The sequence below is a fragment of the Amblyomma maculatum genome, chromosome 5 (genome assembly GCF_055883805.1).
Source record: "Amblyomma maculatum isolate TAMU_Amacu chromosome 5, ASM5588380v1, whole genome shotgun sequence".
NCBI lineage: Eukaryota > Metazoa > Arthropoda > Arachnida > Ixodida > Ixodidae > Amblyomma > Amblyomma maculatum.
The window spans coordinates 5,089,314-5,107,122 of NC_139348.1; the positions used below are offsets into that span (position 1 = coordinate 5,089,314).

General features: G+C 43.1%; 1 long non-coding RNA gene across 1 annotated transcript in view; it reads left to right on the forward strand.

Moving 5' to 3' along the window:
* Window positions 1-17,056, forward strand: part of LOC146187651 (uncharacterized) — a 100,498-nt gene extending 83,442 nt beyond the window's left edge. The window contains exons 3-5 of the long non-coding RNA XR_014707382.1: window positions 12,098-12,338; window positions 14,026-14,121; window positions 16,310-17,056. This is a non-coding gene — a long non-coding RNA (uncharacterized LOC146187651). The remainder of the gene's footprint in view (window positions 1-12,097; window positions 12,339-14,025; window positions 14,122-16,309) is intronic.
* The last annotated feature ends 753 nt before the right edge of the window (window positions 17,057-17,809 follow it).

Genomic DNA, 17,809 nt, shown 5'->3' on the forward strand with positions numbered 1-17,809 from the left:
CAGGAAAAGTGGTACCTTCGTAAATAGAATGTGACAGTGTCGTTTTAGGGTGACTTCAAGTTATCTATAAACTTGCAGCACAGCAGAGGATGAGGACTGTTTTTTAATATTTCAGCAACAAGCCGTACTGCTAAACTGTATTTTTTCTCCCCTGTTGAAGTTTAGGAATTGAGTCTTCTGTTTTGTTTGATTTTCCTATGGTCATTGGTTCATCATTTGATAATGGGGTATATTGTGATCTCTGTTGCACAGGAAGGGCTAAAAAGCATCATTAAATTTTGTTTGATGTAGTCCCTGATTTATAATGTTGATAGCTGGGTAGTATAAGGAGCCTGCACCACATGGTGTCTGTAGCTGTTGGAAAGAGGGAGAAGCAATTAAGGAAAAGAATGGAAGCATCACATGCGTGTGCAATAGAACAGGGTGGCTATTACAAGGATTTGCTTCAACGACTAACTTAGTGATAGTGCTGACGTGGACAAGAAATCCTATCCTGTGGTTCACACAAGTTCAGTGCCTGGTGCTTCTTCGTGGTAAGGCCTTTCCATGTTCGCGGGGTTTTCGATCAGGTTTCAGGCTAGCTATTTAGGATTAGGTATTGTAAAGTTTCATTAGTTTGTACACAGGCATGCCTTTCACCTCCCCGAGAGGGGGAAGGGGGCTCGGCAGATTGCTTTGCCAGCCTGCCAATTGAATGTCTATGGATTTATTTGCTGAAAATGGTTTCGATGTGATTGCTGTTGCACTCATACCAATAAGCGATGGAATGCTGAAAATGAAAAATTGCAAAACTATCCAGCACCAATTCAAGAGTCTGACCGATCAATATCTTGATATCCCTTAGGTGCGACCTTTCGAGAGACAAGGTATCGTTTTCAAATCTGTAAACATTAATTGTGTGTCAGATTTGCTACGCTGCAGGTCATATACCTCCATTCTAATCAGTCTTCATTGACATGTACTAAGAGTACTATTCGTGGAGTGGACCCTGCATCTATTGCTGAAGAAAGTTTGGAGAAGTTCAGGATGCAGGAGCTGGTATATGTGTATCACTGCTCTCGTGTGGTGGCCAGGGTGCGTGCTGCTACAGAGTTTGTGATAACTTTTCCTGGTTTCCTGTATTCATCTGCAGGGGGTCTCGCAACCGGGAAAACTGGGAATTGACAGGGAAATTTCATGCACCAGGAAAAATCGGGGAAATGTGAGGAAAACCATCAAAAATTTTGCCAAGTCGGGAAAAATTGCACAACGTATTCTGCAGTGCATTTTTATTTTAAGCTCACGCAACGCAAGTATGTTATTCATGCAGATGTTCTTTTTGTGTGGGCTGAGCGCGCAGCCCCACCGCGATTGCGCGGCAAGTTGAGGCACGATATATACTTTGATACCATCACATGGCTGAGCTGCCACAATAGAAGAACCAATACGGACGTGAGTTGGGTACTCAGTAAAATAAGCAGAAGCGCTGCGTGTGAGTAGTACGCGACAAAAAGCAGGAATGTTCGCTCCAGCAGCGATCGGCAAGCCGAGCTACTGCTGAGGTCCGTTGTGACACTCCAGTGGTTGACGGTTCGCATCTTCACGATCTCATCGCAGGTTCCACACTTCATGAGCGCGATAAAATTGCTTAACGCTTTCACACTCACAATCACAAACTCTGTGCTGGCATCGAATTCCGCACTAATGCCCAGGTGAAACTCGCTTTGGGCATTGGGTCGCGGGCCTTCCTGACAGAACGGGCTCTGCCGTGGGTGTCAACTCAGTGTACTGTGATCAGGGATGCAACTCGCACTGTAATTTGAACCCGTGGTGTCGTCATCGGGCAGCGCGGTTTTTGTTCGCAGCGCTGTTTTTGTTCCACGTCTTACTAAAGCTTCCAAGGCTCATTGCGTGCACGGTTGCAATCCAATCTACTGTCTCCGGGCAAGGAAAAACTGCACTACAGTGTACCGCTGCACAAAGTGCCAATGGAGACGCGCAAATGAAAAACAGCAAGAAATAAAAAATGACGCGCCAATCATGCCAGCCAATGGGAGACGCGGAATGGTGCGCTTGAAAAGCGATGCGTCCCATGTGAGAGCTAATCAGAGACCATAAATGGCCTTCAGAAAACCGGCGTGCACAGCCAATCCGCTTGAGCAAACCCAGGTAACGCAAAATGTCACTGGAACGTTATCTGAATGGCCACAAATGTCAGAGAGCAACGTTGCCTGATTGTTGCTAATGTCACTATTTTTGATCACCAGATAACATTATGCACTAATGTTTCTACAACGTTCTGAAAACGTTGACGTTATGTTATTTCAACGTTATACCAACAAAAAATGATGAAATGTTGCCTGTACATTACTTTAATGTATCCTAAACAATGCATGCGGTACCTTCCTCAAGGAGCTTCTAGGCAAAAGCTACATAACCCGCACCATCTGTTCCTACTAGACAAGGTGCAGCCATAGCTGATGAATCGTGCATGTGTGCGTTCTGCCTTCCTGAAGTGACTAATGTATGCTTATATGTCGACAAGCCACCGACCAAAAGGCAGTTACGCAGTAATCGTGGTCTGCTGACTGCTGACCGGTCACTTGAATGACACAGCCAGTGCAAAAATTACGTCAGGTGCACATGTGAGATCATTTACACAATTTATTTGGCATGATTGTACATCTGTTGAGTCAGCAATACCATGAAGAGACGAGCAATCACATAGCTGCCAGGTCATCCATTCCATGAATTAGGCCACTAAATTAAAAGAACAAAAACACACACAAAAAAAAGATTATTATTCAGCCAAAATTCAAGACAGCACTTACAAAGTAATCAGACATCTAAAACTAAACTTGCAGGACCAGAATTACTTGTGTGTGGAGCGTGCCAATATGCCAATATTTATTGGACAAATAGTACAAAAATAAAGAACACCAAGACACCCACTGAATTTCCGCTTTTAAAACCCTCAAAATTACAGCTGATGCAACATTGATGGCCTTACACTATATCCTAGAAGTTTACTTTTTTGTCCCATAGGTTTTGCCTATGCTGTTCCATATGATATGCTGGAAAGAAAGCTAAGTGACTGTGACAAGTCCAGTTTTTGCACAGCTTGATGCACAAGTAGACTAAATGATAGTCCAGCTTCCGTACACAGCATAACAGACCTACCGTTTTTTGCAGCATGCTGGTACGTGGCGAAAATGGTCGCCAATGTCATGTCTCATGTCCACTTCCTTGCCCAACAGGCAAGACTGCCGGAGGGCCACTGCGCAAACAAAACAATATCACAGACTTAGGGCAGTAAACCTAGACACTGATATTTACTACAAATTAACAAAACCCATTACATCTGTTATGAACTGTGAACACGCTTATGCATACATTGAATTGTCCATCTCAATCTACTGTACGACTCAATGAATCCACACCATTTGCACAACGTTCTTCAGAAGCCCTGAAATGAGCAAAAGAAAAAAAAAAGTAGAAAATACATTAGAACGCAGCAGCAAAAATGGACTGCTGGTCAGAATTTAAAAACTTGCCAAATATATATTTGTGCCAGAATAAAACCACAAATATAGAGCTGTAACATGCACTGCACAGTAAAATGTTGCTTACAACACCCACTACAGGCACAAGGCAAGCTTTTACCTTGGATGCCGCTTTCTGCTTGTGCTGCTGGGCTCACTGGTACTTGTGCTGGTCTCGGTGGAGGACGGCCAACAAATGGTAGCTGCTTGGCTTGTTGTGTAGGAACTGTAGATGGTAGGCGATGATTATCGCAGCTTTCACCGCTTTCACTTTCCTCACAAACAAAAAGAGCCTTCTGTTTCCTTTTTTTTTGTTGTTGGGACGTTGCTGCCGTCTTCATCCGACACTGCAGTTAAAAATGTTTCAATTCAGTTATTTCAATAGTGGCTTGCTAAAGTAACATTCACAAATATAGCAGCAAAGCAAATGGAATATGCATGATTACTATAAGAAAGTGTAAACATATCAGGCAAAAACATTTTAGCAGCAAAACTGGACTCATACTTCCATACAACGCCTTCTTGGTGGGCTTTCTTGGCCTTTTTGTCAGCCGTTCCTCATCAGTTGTCAAATCTGACACCTATTCAGCTTTCTTCTCTCTTCTTTTTGTGTCAGCATATGTTGCTGCAAAAAAGAGTTCAGTGTAGAAAGATTGAATGACACGGCTAAAGGGAAACTGAATGAAAATAGTAAGCAGACCCGTGAAAAGGCAACGTTCACAACTGCTTAGCAACAATATTATTGGAATAAGAGCATAACAATATCACTATAACAGGAACCTTGAGCCAATGAGCAACAAACACGATTACTGATAAGAGTCATTAAATTAAGATGATGTGTGATTATTTCACCATTTTGGCTCAAAAGTTCTCCCCTCTGGCAGTGCTTAACTTATGTGCATCGTTGCCTTTGTACACTGCCGCAACCAAGAACCTAAAGCTCCAACAGTACCCTATAATCACAATACTATCTTGTGACAAAAAAAGACGTACTAGCCTCGCCTAAGATTCGGCATTTGTGTGCAATCCATTCTTCTCCAGGCTCCTCGCAGTCTTTTATAGCGCTTGGGCAACGAGACGGGGTTCGGTATGGCGGCCATAATGTTTCCCCATTCTTCACCCAGAATTTTGGGGACAGCAGCAACTCGGTCCACACTGCTGAATTCGACGATGTAGAACATCCTGCAAGAATATAGCGCAGTTAGCATAACAACAAGCACTAGTGCCAAGCCAAAGGCATTATTTTCTAAGTGCCTCTGTTGAAGAGACACTACTGAGTTGCACTTCACTGCTCAAGTTTCCAATCAATGAGGGTCAATTTATGGTCAGTGTGTATTTTGCCAGCAGCTGAGCGAGATGCATGTCATTGAAACTAGTTTTCTTTGCACACTTATTGCTGGCGTTTCAGGAAATTAAATCGCTGCAAACACTATCTCCTACTTGGCATGTGCTAGAAATTTTCATCAACAAAAAGTTTACTGCTGATTTCTAAAGTAAAAACAGCGCAACACAGTCGTGGCGAAGAATTTCAGCATACTTAACTTCCAACTATTTTCAATCCACGCAGAAGACACGCACGCACGCACGCACGCGCACACACACACACACACACACACACACACACACACACACACACACACACACACACACACACACACACACACACACACACACACACACACACACACACACACACACACACACACACACACACACACACACACACACACACACACACACACACACACACACACACACACACACACACACACACACACACACACACAGCGCCAAAATGCTAAACCGGAATGGCAAAGGGCGCACACATACACTGAGCACGTTAGCGAGATGGCTGGCTGGTGGCCCCAACCGGCGGCCTGTGGGCTATCAAACGACGAATTTTCAGTCACACTTTGAGCAAACCATTAATGACACTAATCGGTCACACAGACCTAATGATGTGGCTCTTGTCATGGGCGTAACAACTTAGGCGTTAGCGTGACACTGTCACGGTGACCACACCGCCAAAGAGGCAAAATAATTTCAGCATTTGTCTCCTTATCAGAACATAAGCAGCTCTGCTGAACATCTGTGATGCGGGGCAGCGCAGCATTGTTCTGCTGCGAAAATGCATGGCCAGTCATTAATGACAAAGAAATTCATGATTAACAAAGCAGCAAGGAATAAACAGAAAACGCGTGGCGCATCCAATGTGGTTCCAGATGCGGCAGTCTGAGATATGCCTACAAGCTAAAAGGGAGGTCACCAAAGCAATAGCAACTCACCTGTGAGCGATGAACAGTGCATGCAGTTGGAAGATTGAGTTTGCACGTGAAATGCGGCTGCGAAGTCGGCACGAAGGCACTCAAAGTCAAAATGCAAGAGCACAGGCAAGTGGCAAGACAAGGCATAACGTGCGAAAAAGCTCCATAAAGCCCCACAAGAGCCATGTCGTCGTGTTTGTTTTGTCCCGCCATATTGAATGTGGTGCCGCCTGAACGCAGCAAAATAATATGAAATAAATATTTATTAATTTATGCTAATGTTTAAGCTTAGTAATTTACTGCGTGAAAGTTCTTTTATTTGCAAAAAATTGTTTATTTATGGTTATTTATTACATAAAAGCTTTTGTTGGCCAAGACAAGCAATGTATGGCACACAAACGAGGTGTAGTCGAGCCAAGCTCAAGCCTAGCCAGTGTGCGTTCACATCTCACGGGTAATGCTTGTGTAGCAGTGCGGAAAAGTGGCTTTTTCTCCTGAACACGCCTTATCATGTTGTATCAGCTTTGCGCTGTTATAACCCCGATACTTGTGCGTAGCTGAAGCAAGTGATCATACTGCTCATTCGTCGATGAAATTCAGTGCACCATGATGCGTACCGCGCGTGTTTGCAAGTAAAGCTGTGTCTACCAGCGATGGAGAGGACATAGTGGTGTATCATTGATGTTGGAAGAAGACAGAAATTCTGACGCAGGGCAACCAAAATAGCAGCACTTTGCCAATCTGATAGCCCTACTGTACAGCAGTCCCTTACAAGCTGAAACTTAGCTACTGCCGAGGAACATTTTGAGAGGGTGGTGTTTCACAGCAGTGAGTCCAGTGCTAGTTATCATAGCAATGACGATTAAGAATTGGTTTCTCCATTGTACCCCGTTGATCCACCGCCAACTGGCGAAGTTGCCAAGTCTCAAGAACAAATTCTACAGCAGTATTCATGCAGCAGTGAGCTCCGCGATTTTTCGTCAAGCGAGAGTGAGGTGGATTTAGCTCCGGCTTTGCATGACCCACTTCGTTCATGGGCTGTAGATAAAATTTTTGCCGCCCACATCACTAAGCTTCTGAAAATTCTGCAGCCGCACCACCCAGACCTCCCTTTTGATGCCAGAACACTGCTGCGGACGCCTCATGCCAGTAGTCACCAGCATGGGAAGTGGAACTTACTGCTTTTTTGGCGTCACTGGAAACCTCATTCAGCAACTAGAAAGTGGAGCCATATCAGTGAGCGCTTCAGTGATTTCCCTGACGATGAACGTCGATGGTGCACGCCCTTATCTAGGAGTTCGTCGAAACAGTTCTGGCCTGTGGTTGTGCGGGCCGAAGAAAGCTCGCGAAATGAACCTTTCTTTGCAGCTCTCTACATGGGGAACTCAAAACCCGAGTGTGTTCACTTTTAGAGCTTGGACTGCACCATGGTGAAGCTGTGTTCCCCAGTGATTGTTCATGCATTTGTTTGCGACATGCCTGCGCGGGCATTCCTTAAATGTACCAAGAGATATGCAGCATACTATGCATGTGAAAAGTACATGCAAAAAGGCATGTACTCTGTAGAGCATAGGAAAGATATATTTCCTGATGTGTTGGCCCCTCCGCATACAGGTGAAAACTTCTCCAACATGACACAGCCTGATCATCACAATTGCACATCACCATTGCTCAAGCTGGGCATCGGACTGGTTTGTAGGTTCCCACTAGACTATATGCGTTTGGTTTGCTTAGGAGCTATGAAGAGACTTCTAGTGCAGTATTGGACATCAACTGCCCCATCAGCGTCAATGCTGCCTTTGAGTGCACGTAGGGCCATTTCTGAGAACTTAGTGACTTTGGCTGTCAACACTCCACAGGAGCTTCAGCGCATTCCGAGGACCCTGCGTGTTCTAGAATTTTGAAGGCATCCGAGTATAGAAACTTCCTTGTTTACTTTGGCCCCATTGTTCTGAAGCAACACCTTGCTCATCCATTTTACACGCACTTTTTGAAGCTAAGTTGTACCATCACAATACTGGCCTCACCCGATCTTTGTATGACTTTGTGTGAATATGCTGAGCAGCTGCTGCTTAGCTTCGTTACAGAGGCAGGTAAGCTTTATGGCAGTGGCATCTAAAATGTTAGCATACATAGCCTCTCGCATCTGGAAGATGATGTGCGATGGTTTTGCCACATTGCCCTATTTTCAGCCTTTTCTTTTGAAGCTTTTCTAGGAAAGCTGAAGAGACTGGCCAGAGGCCATGCCCTTCCTACGGAACAAATTTTTATGCGAGCAGCTGAACTAAAGCAGTTCAAGCAACCAGTGACTCCTAGAAGTGAGGCCATCAAGCTGTACAATATTCACATAAATGGACCAGTCCCTGAAACATTCCGGGGGCAGCGATTCAGTAAGACTACAATTGGGAAAAAAGTGTTTTCTACAAAGCCGAAAGACAGCTGTGTGAGGATAACGGGTGGAAATTTTGTCCTAATAAGAAATTTTATAGCAGCTGAAGGTGACGTCCTTATTTGCGGGCAGCACTATGCCGATGTTAGTAACTTTAATTTTTATGATGCAACGCTGTGGTCTGTTGACATAGGTGTTTACAGAGCCCGAGGACTTTCACGGGGTCTGAGTACGTGGAGCATCAATGAAATTGGTACAAAATGTGTGTGCTTACCGGTCAAGAAAAATGCAGATGCTATTTTTTGTGTGCTCCCATTGTAAAAACCATACCTTTGCTTGGTACTCTCTGACAATGACAAAACCATTCCCACAACACGTTGTTTGTTTGCATTCATGTCCATGATATAATTTTCACTGTCTGTTGGGCTCTCAACAGTATTGTAAATTAATAAAAGTATAGTTTGTGATATTTTTGACCGTTGTGATCTGATGATTTGTTGGAAAATAATTACTATCTAAAATTGTTTCCATGTTATAAAGCTGCCATTTATCACTTGAGAATATATTCTTGTCCAACCAGGAATTTCGCATTTCACTTTTGCAGCTTTATTAGCTTCGCCAGTAATATCTAACTCGGCCTGTTTATAAATGTTGCAATAGCAATGTTATCAAAACATTGGTGAGATGTGTACACCCAACGTCAGTGCTGTGTATGCCTATAAACGTTATGATGACGTGATCTCTAAATGTCAGGGCAACGTATGTCTTGCAACGTCGCAGCAATGTGAGATTTTGTCACATAACGTTGTGTGGAAGTTCATACATACAGGCAACGTTTAGGCAATGTTTTGCGTTACCTGGGAAGCCATGTGCGCAAATTGCACAAAAAGAAAACAGCTTTAAACCAAGCCCAAGGTAGTGGCAATCGGATGGCTCCATGGAGGAGAGAAACAACTGAGAAGCCCTTGCCGTTCCCAGTGTTGCTAAGGACCCGAGGTACGTGAGTGTCGTGGAGAAAGAAAATGCAGAGGATAAAGAAGGTGCAGAGACGTTGCAGCGTCCGGTCGCAGTGTTGGTTGGTTGGTTGCACAACTTTTATTTCTATAGGAAATGGGCGTCCTCTTCCCCTCCTCGGCATGCGCGCTGGGGAAGACGGGGAGTCGTGCGCCCGCAGATTAGAAGCTGGCAGGCAGCCCTTGGCTTGTTGCATCCTCTTCCGCCAGATGGACGGTGCAGTGCTAGATCGCAGGGTTCGCGCTTCGCAGCAGCGTATCCCAGGCTTCTCTACATGGTATATTTAGGGCTATCCCTGGGGATTGTGGGCACTCCCAAATTATGTGGTCGAGGGTCCCTCTTGCATCACAGTGTTTGCACAGATCATTATCCCTGAGGTCTGGTAGCGCGTGAAATGCCCAGACCGGGTTCATGAAGGTATTGTAGCTCATGAAGGCTCATGAAGGTATTGTTCATGAAGGTAGTTGAGCTGCCACCGCTCAACTCTCGAGTCCGGCAGCGGGGGAGCTCACCATTAAGGGTCAAATCGCACCTCAAACTCTGCACTCGGTAGACTCCGAAAAGTTGTCCACTTATCCGGTGATGACTTGGAATGTCCCCATGCCACAAAAGCGAATTGCATTAATGCGACGATCAACACAGCACAGATGTCGGTGGCTGATCACGGTAATCCATGTTCGACGTGAGAGGCAGGGACAGCCGCAGGCTAGCCATGGCCACATTCATAAAACGATAGTGTGGCAGAAGTCCAGGGTCGCTGTCACTCTCAGCCTGTGCTTTAGAGAAAGGTTCGGTGCATCCTCGCCATATCCACTTTCCTGAAAAGATTGCTATACTGGTAGAACGAAGTCCACACAGTGAGCGAGTGATGCGATGTCCGCCATGTTTAGAGGTGGAGTGGCGGTCGAGAAGCAGCCAAAGTAGTGTCGTCGCCGACTCTCGATTCTCGAGAAAAGTGAAGCTTTCTCCGCCGCTGGAGGAGCGATTTCAGTGGAGGTTGCTTTCTGAAACGAAAAACAGGCCTCGATGGCCACTTTAATTAGAAGTTCGAGTGAAGGCGTGTTTCTGAATATGGTGGTAAGTCTCCTAGGCTACTTATGATTCTGTATCTCCAAGTGGTGTTGTGTGCCTTCTCTAAGTCGAAGACTGCAAGGCAGAGTGGTTTGGGCATGAATGCATCTCTGATTGCATTATCAAGTCGGACTAAGTCATCTGAAGTTGAAGTTCAGCATCTTCTTTTAAAACAGCATTGATGAATATCGAGAAGTTGGCGAGATTCTAAAATGAAGGTTAGTCTGGTGTTTAAAATGCTTTGAGAAGATTTTACGAGATAGCTAGTGAGAGCTATGGGCCTGTAACAACCTGGGGAGGTTGCGTGTTTTCTGGATTTTAGAAAAAGCATGCTTAAAAATGTGTCTAATCTAATCTTTCGGCATTTTCCAAGTAGCCATATCTTGTTTAAAAATTTTAAAGGTGCTTGTACTGGGGGATCGGATAGATATGCAAGCATATTGTAATGTATTTCATCTTTCTGAAGCACTGTCTGTTTACCAGCAACTAGGACTTTCATTACTTCTTGAAGTGTGAGTAAACTATTGTATAGTTAGTTTTTTTTGTTCTTAGCTGTGATTTTGTACCTTAAAAGAAACTCTGGGTTGTTTGAAGAAATGTTCACCTATTATATCTGCCTGTTCATATAATTTGTTTGCACTCCTGGGTCTACTAAAACCAGAACTCTGAAGGTGGAAAGTACCATTTAGCTTGTGTACCTGCTGCCAAATTTTTTTAGAAGTGACAGCTAATTATAGATGATATATCATTTTTCCAAGATTCTTCTTTCGTGTTATGATGAACGTACGAATATTATTAGATTCACATGTGACGGGTACCTTCCAAATATGCCCCATGCTTTGTTTTGTTTTTTGCATCTTTGCAATCACGTGTCCACCATACTTTGTGATGGTGTTTTACAATACCAGTGGATGTGGAATGGCCTGACATGTGGCATTTACAATTTATGTTGTGAACAGTTAATTGAGTTCATCAATAATATGAGTTTCTGAAAAGATTTTAGCTAAATTAGCTTCCTGTCTAAAAACATTTCAGTCTGCCATATGAATCTTCTGGCGTCTTGGTTTTCTGGGGATGACATTTGGTGCAGATGATAAAGTGATTAGTGTAGGTAAGTGGGCATTCCCATAGGGGTTGCCCAAACCTTCCCATTTAAAATGGCTAAAAACACTGGGTCAGCTCAAAAACAAATCTATGCAACTCATTTTTCCTGAGCTTAGAGAATAGTAAGCAGGTTTACTGGTGTTTAGCAAGCATGCATTATTGCATAAAATAAAATCCTCTATAGTCTGGCCCCACATGTCAGTTTTATTTCACTCCCCCCAAAATAAGAGGGCATTAAAATCACCGACCTGCAAATAGGATTCCGGCAGTTGGTTTAAAAGGTCTTGCATTTTATTTAGAATAACATTAAGGTTTGGTTGGATGTAGACACTTCATATTGTTGTCGTTTTTCATGTTACAAGAGTGGCAGCCACTGCTTCAAACTTTAATCAATAGCTTATCTCCACAAGCTGCAATGCTGCTATCAACTATGATGGCATGCCACCAGAGATTGTACGTAGCAGATGACTTCATAATTTCTTAAAATATTTGTGTGCTGGGCACTCGGGTTAGTTTCCTGCCCACTTAAAGCGACAGGTCATCTTAAAAGTCAGTCTTCTGCAAATCAAACTTACTATGGATTCCATCTAATGTGTGTAAAAAGAATGAATAATGAACTAGGTTGCTTTTGTCTCCCGTGGTTTGAGGCTTGCCTTTTTTCGTTTTTTCCAAGAAATCCCGCCACCTCTGGGGTGTTGATGGTTTGGGACTATCTTGGATTGTGTCCATTGCAGCTTCCATTGCACTGGAGATCCATGCAGGATGCAAGGATGCTTTTGAGTTTAGCTTCCCCATGTGAGGAGAAGCCTGGTGGCTGGCTGACTTGAAGAACCTCACGGCCTGCTTGGAGCGAGGTGGAGGTGCACCAACCACTTCCACCCGGGGTGCAGATGCCCCTGTATTAGGCTCACTGGATGTGGCCTGAGCTGGTGCTGACATCTGCTGTGGAGCTGGGCCCTGCTGAACCACAAGAGAGTAAGTAGAGTTATGTACAAAAAAAGACACTGTTGCGCTTCTTTGTACGTTATCTTTTTTTGTTACTTTCAGTGTTATAATACAGTGAAACCTTGATAGAACGAAGTCCTGCTTGCGGTCGAAAATGTTTTTACATTGTAAATTTTCTTACGTCGATGTTCCTATGTTTGAACTGACTAAATAAAGTAACAAGTTTGGGGTAAACTCCTAGTTGATGGGAACTTGTAAATGATGAATTCAGGAAATAAGCAAGGCATTCTAGCAATAATAGTGCTAACAAGAGCACTGGATGTTATTTTCTATATCAGCAGCATATAATGAGTGATAGCAAATGGACACAGACGAATTTTCTCCGTGTGCACAAGAGCGAGTACAGTGCCTAGTACTCAAAGGTGCCGCAAGGTATCGCCTCTGGTATCATCATCATCTAACATGTAGAAACGGAGACAAAGATTGAGTCAGTACGAGTCCCTAGAAACTTTAACAAGGATGCTTCAATTATAACTATAATTATAGTACACTAGATTAGTCATATCTCTGCATCAACCACGCCAGAGTGGCTGTATTGTGTGCGGCAATCCCACTCCCGGTTGGATCAGGCTGGATTGCTGTCTATGGAAAGCATGGGCCAAAGTGGTGTGTTGGCTCTGCCGAGGGGCCTTAAAGCGAGAAACACTGAGCATCGGCTCAACCACCAGGATCCTTTTCCCCAGACACGGCGGTGCCACGCTCTTGGGTAAGCATCAGTGCTTGGGGTCCATGCTGTCGCACAGTACATGCAAACACCTGCTTGAACAGATGTCGCCTTCGGGGGACTCAGAGGCTCCTTACCAACTGTTGCTCAGTTTTCTCTCATGTTTTGTTATAGCATGATATGCATTCTGTTCTCCACTGTAACTGGAACTACAGTTTGAAATTTTATTTTAAACAAGGGGCATGCACAACTTTGCCTCAAGACTGCTCTCTTGTCATTGCTTTTTAGCAGAACATGTCGTTGACCTGTATAGCTGTTTTTAAGCTGGGGCTATTACTGTAATGGAATTTGTTATAGTTCAGATTCAGAATTTAAGAATTAGTCATTATTGGTTAGTTCACTATAGGTCACATGCAGAAGGAAGAGAAAGATGGGACATTTTTGTTTAAATTTTTCCAAGGAATACTTAGTTGGCTATGATGGTAGTGGGGTGTTTATCATCAAATTTTGGCATTTCTGATCTGGATAGACCATTTTAGTAACTTCAAAAGGAATAAATTGTTGTGTGTCCTTGCTGCTTGATACCAAGTGAAGTAGGCTTTTTAGATGGTGATGATCCCAAGGGACATGTGCCAGCTCATTGTGCAATTCTTGTATCATTTGTATTCAGAAGATTTGTTGTTTGGGTGCACAACGAGCAATAATGAAATTTCAGTAGTTTAAAGCATATTTTCTCTTGCACAAAAATGTATTGCCAGTGTATTTCATAGCAGTGAGCATCTAGTCATGTTCTTGCTATTGGTTTAATATTTTGCGTGCCACGTTGCTACAGGGCAAATCAAGCTGCTGTTCAAATGAATGAAATAGGAGCATGATATTACTCTTTTGGGATGTTTGCTGCATCTAATATATTGATAATGATGTTGGTTGGGTTGTCATTTTTGACAGTGCAGTGAAAATATATATGGTTACCTTACTTGTGACTCCCTGCAGTTGTCACGGCCAGCAGCCATGGCAGTATGCGAACTGTTCACTCTTATTGCCAGACTCCTGTCTCCAGTGTGTTCTCAAGTCCTGGGTACTTTAATGGTGAGTTTGGTCACCATCTTGGCTGGTTAGCTGCATGCTAAGTGGTGAATTGCCGCATTGCCTTACAGATGACATGAAATGCAGTCTTAGTGCATAGTTTTTTCAATGATTGTTAGAGTAAGAATTGAATATTGAAGCATTTATTTATTTAAAAGTACTGCCAGCCTTAATTGTAGGACTTAGGCAGGAGTGGGCGATAATGATATGAACAGAACACAGAATAGATGCAAAATACTCTCAACAAAGGTTGCAGATGAAAAACATGGAAAGAAATCGGTGCTACTTATACACCATGGCTGTAAAATAAAACAGTGCAATATGGTAGCGCCAGAAGCAAAAAGAAAAAGTAAACAATAAAAAAAAAATAGTGGACAGAATACTGTTTAATCACCGCACAGAGACATTTCACATACTCACGTTTGGCCTAAGTGCATCGCAAAATGATGTGACTGAGGACCCTTTCACACTGTCTGGATTTACCGAGTTCCAATATCAGATTGTTCACGGGAAATACGAATTTTTGAAGGCATCGATTTTGCATCTATATCCCAATATTTTGAATGGTGTGATCGTGTTGGACGTCTGATGACTGATTCAGTATATGTGTTCTTGTCTGTTCCCAGTTTATTATGGTAGAGTAAGCACATGAACTTGTACCTCTCTCTGCAGCGTCTGACCTGTAATGGTTCTAAGTTCGCCTTTTTCACAAGTGTTGTTGCTGATGTATGCCAGTTGTAGGAATTGAATATGAATCATCAGTTTTTTAATGCTCTCTAACTTGTTTATATTGGAGGTGTGTGGATTTAATATAATAGAGCGTATTTAAGAATTAGCCTAATGAAAGTTTTATATGCTAAAAGTTTTAATTTCTTGGGTTGATGGGCACCAAGAGCTCTTCAGGTAACCCAGCCTCTGTATGCCCTGTTTTGTAATGTAAGAGATGTGTTCATTCCATTTGAGGTCGGATGTTGAAATACTCCTAAGTATTTGTAGCATTTGTATTTGTACGGAAGTATTTGCAACATTTTAGAGAAGAGAGAATGTGTTCGTTGATAAAATATTGGAAATTTAATTTCTATAGCAATATGTGAAGAACCTGAAAAGGCCTGATCAGTTGGAATATTAACTTCATGATAGAGTACGCAGTCATCTGCAAACAGTCTGATTTTTACCGGTAAAATTGTGACTATATCATTAATAAAGATAAGAATAACGTCCCGAGAACAGATCTCTATAGGATATCAGAACAAGCAAGTTCAAGATTTGAAAACACTCGATCACTGGAAATGCTGTGCTTCCTGAATGAAAGATATGCTTGTATCCAAGAGAGCAGACTGTCATTTTTTAATATTGGTTTTAGCTTTAGAAGTAATTTTTGGTGACGCACGCAGTCAAACGCTTTTTTGAAATCCAAGAATATTATGTCTATTTGTCCTTGTTTATCTAGAACTGCCGGTCGTGAACAGCTTTCATTAGCTGAGTGAGTAGATAGCCCTCTATGGAACCTGTGCGGCCGATTATCTATGATGTTTTGTTCAAGAAATGTCGAAATATGTTTGAAGATAATGTGCTCGAGTATCTTTGCACACGTGCACAGTAATGAAATGGGCCTGTGAGAAGTAATTAGTGAGCGGTCTCTAGTTTTAGGTATTGGTGTAATTTTAGCCCAATTCAAATCATTTCGTATTTTGCCTCCCGACATGATATGGCAAATATTATACACAAGTATTTTGCACACCACTCGATATACCTTACAAGAAATGGGTTTGGTATGGCATCTATTCCTGGAAACTTTTTGACGTTGCAATAAGGACACATCTTCTTCTGTAAAGAGATGTTGTCAATAGGCAAATAATTACTGCACAGATTGAAGTTTGGTCTCATACCATCATCATTTGTAAACACAAAACAAAAAAATTATTTGAAAGATAGTGCTATTGAAGCTTTATCAGTCACGGTTTTATCATTTATGCAAAACTGGATAATGGCTCCTTTTTTGAAGAGAATAGCACCAGAACATTGCCAGGGAAGAAAGGATAAAATTCTTCATAGACACAGTATGGAAGTACATTTTGGCTTTACAGATGCTGTTTTTTAACTTTACCCGCAAAGTGGAAAGTTTGCGTGCATGATTTTTCGAGGGACACTTGTGGTGCAGTTTTCTCATTTTTTGTGCTTTTCTTCCTAGGCGCACAATTTCCTTCATTTTCCACGGATCGCTTGATGCTATCTTTTAAGCCATACAGGTAAAGTGCTAGATGCACCCTAGAACACGTTCCTTGAAAAAACACCACAAGTCGTCTACGGAGCATGCACTTGATGCAGCAAGGAAATCAAAATCAGAAAATGAACTAAGGCATCCAATATATTGATGCCACTAGCACGTGCGAAGATTTGTACTGAATGTTCTCGCTTTGTTTTTTGTCATGTGGTTTTTCTAATGATAAGCATATCATTTTGTGGTCATATATGCCGTCAACAACTTGTATTTTTGGGTCACGTTGGAGTAGACTATTGCTGACTAAGAAATGATGTAATAATCGATGCAGTGGCGTTTTGGATGCGGGTAGGTTCCTTTGCCAATTGTGTTAAGCCATGCAAAATTATAAGGTCCGCAAGTGGTTCAGCTGCCTTAGAGTGGGGATCGGGGAAATTGCTGTTCCAGTCGATAGAAGGAATGTTGAAATCACTGCCTACTAGCATGTTACATGAATGACTTTTGGTGAAACACAGAAATTCGTTAATTTCATCAAAAAACCTATTATCGCTGTTGCGCCGGTGGAATCCACCTATGCTGATGTTACACTCTTTGAGACATACAGTAGACTCCCTTTAAGAGGAACTCCAAGGGACCATGAAAATTGTTCGTCTTATCAGAAGTTCGTCTAATCAGGAGTGCTTCCAAAAATGATGTTTGAGCATGCAGATTGTGTCCAAATACAGTTGAATCCCGCTATAACGAAATTCACGGTGCACGAAAAAAAATTCGTTCTCGCGGAACTTCGTTATCGCAAAAATTTGACGTGAAATGCAGAAAGAATTGCCCAAGCAGCAGCAAAGGCGTTTAATGCCAAAAATCTGTAAGCTTGGTTTGCTTACGCTTCACGGCGAGCAATGCCGTCACGCGATTTTCACACTCGGTCAGCAAACCCATTGCAACATCGTCGTCTCGGACAGCAACGAAATTCCTGATGACATCAAAAGCGTCCATCACCTGTACGGCGGTTGCCGCAGCCGGCGCTTCCTGTACGTCGTCGTCTTCTTCATCGGAAGAGTCCTTATCATTCCGGGCAGCTTTTATGATCTGCTCATCACTCACATCTTCGTGAACAACAACACAAGCGTCAGCGCCGATGTATTCGTCGAGCTCGAGATTAGGCGGCACGGTTCCTATTTCTCCCAGCGTTTTCCAGGCGGCCGCGATCCCCGGAGCCGGTGACGCCTCTTCGTCGTCGTCTGTAACGCCTGGTGTTAGGCCAGCAGAGTGTACGGGTCGACCTTCGGCAAATCCGGCGTGCCTGAAACAGTTCACAATTACTGAGCGCCCCAGTGTGCTCCAGGCAGCAGACATAATCTGCAGTGCCACGTACAAGTCCACCTTCGTGTCTCGGCCGGTTTCAGTGTTAAAAAGCAGCCGCTGAATTAACCTCCCGCGGTAAGCGCGCTTCAGGCTAAGAATCACGCCCTT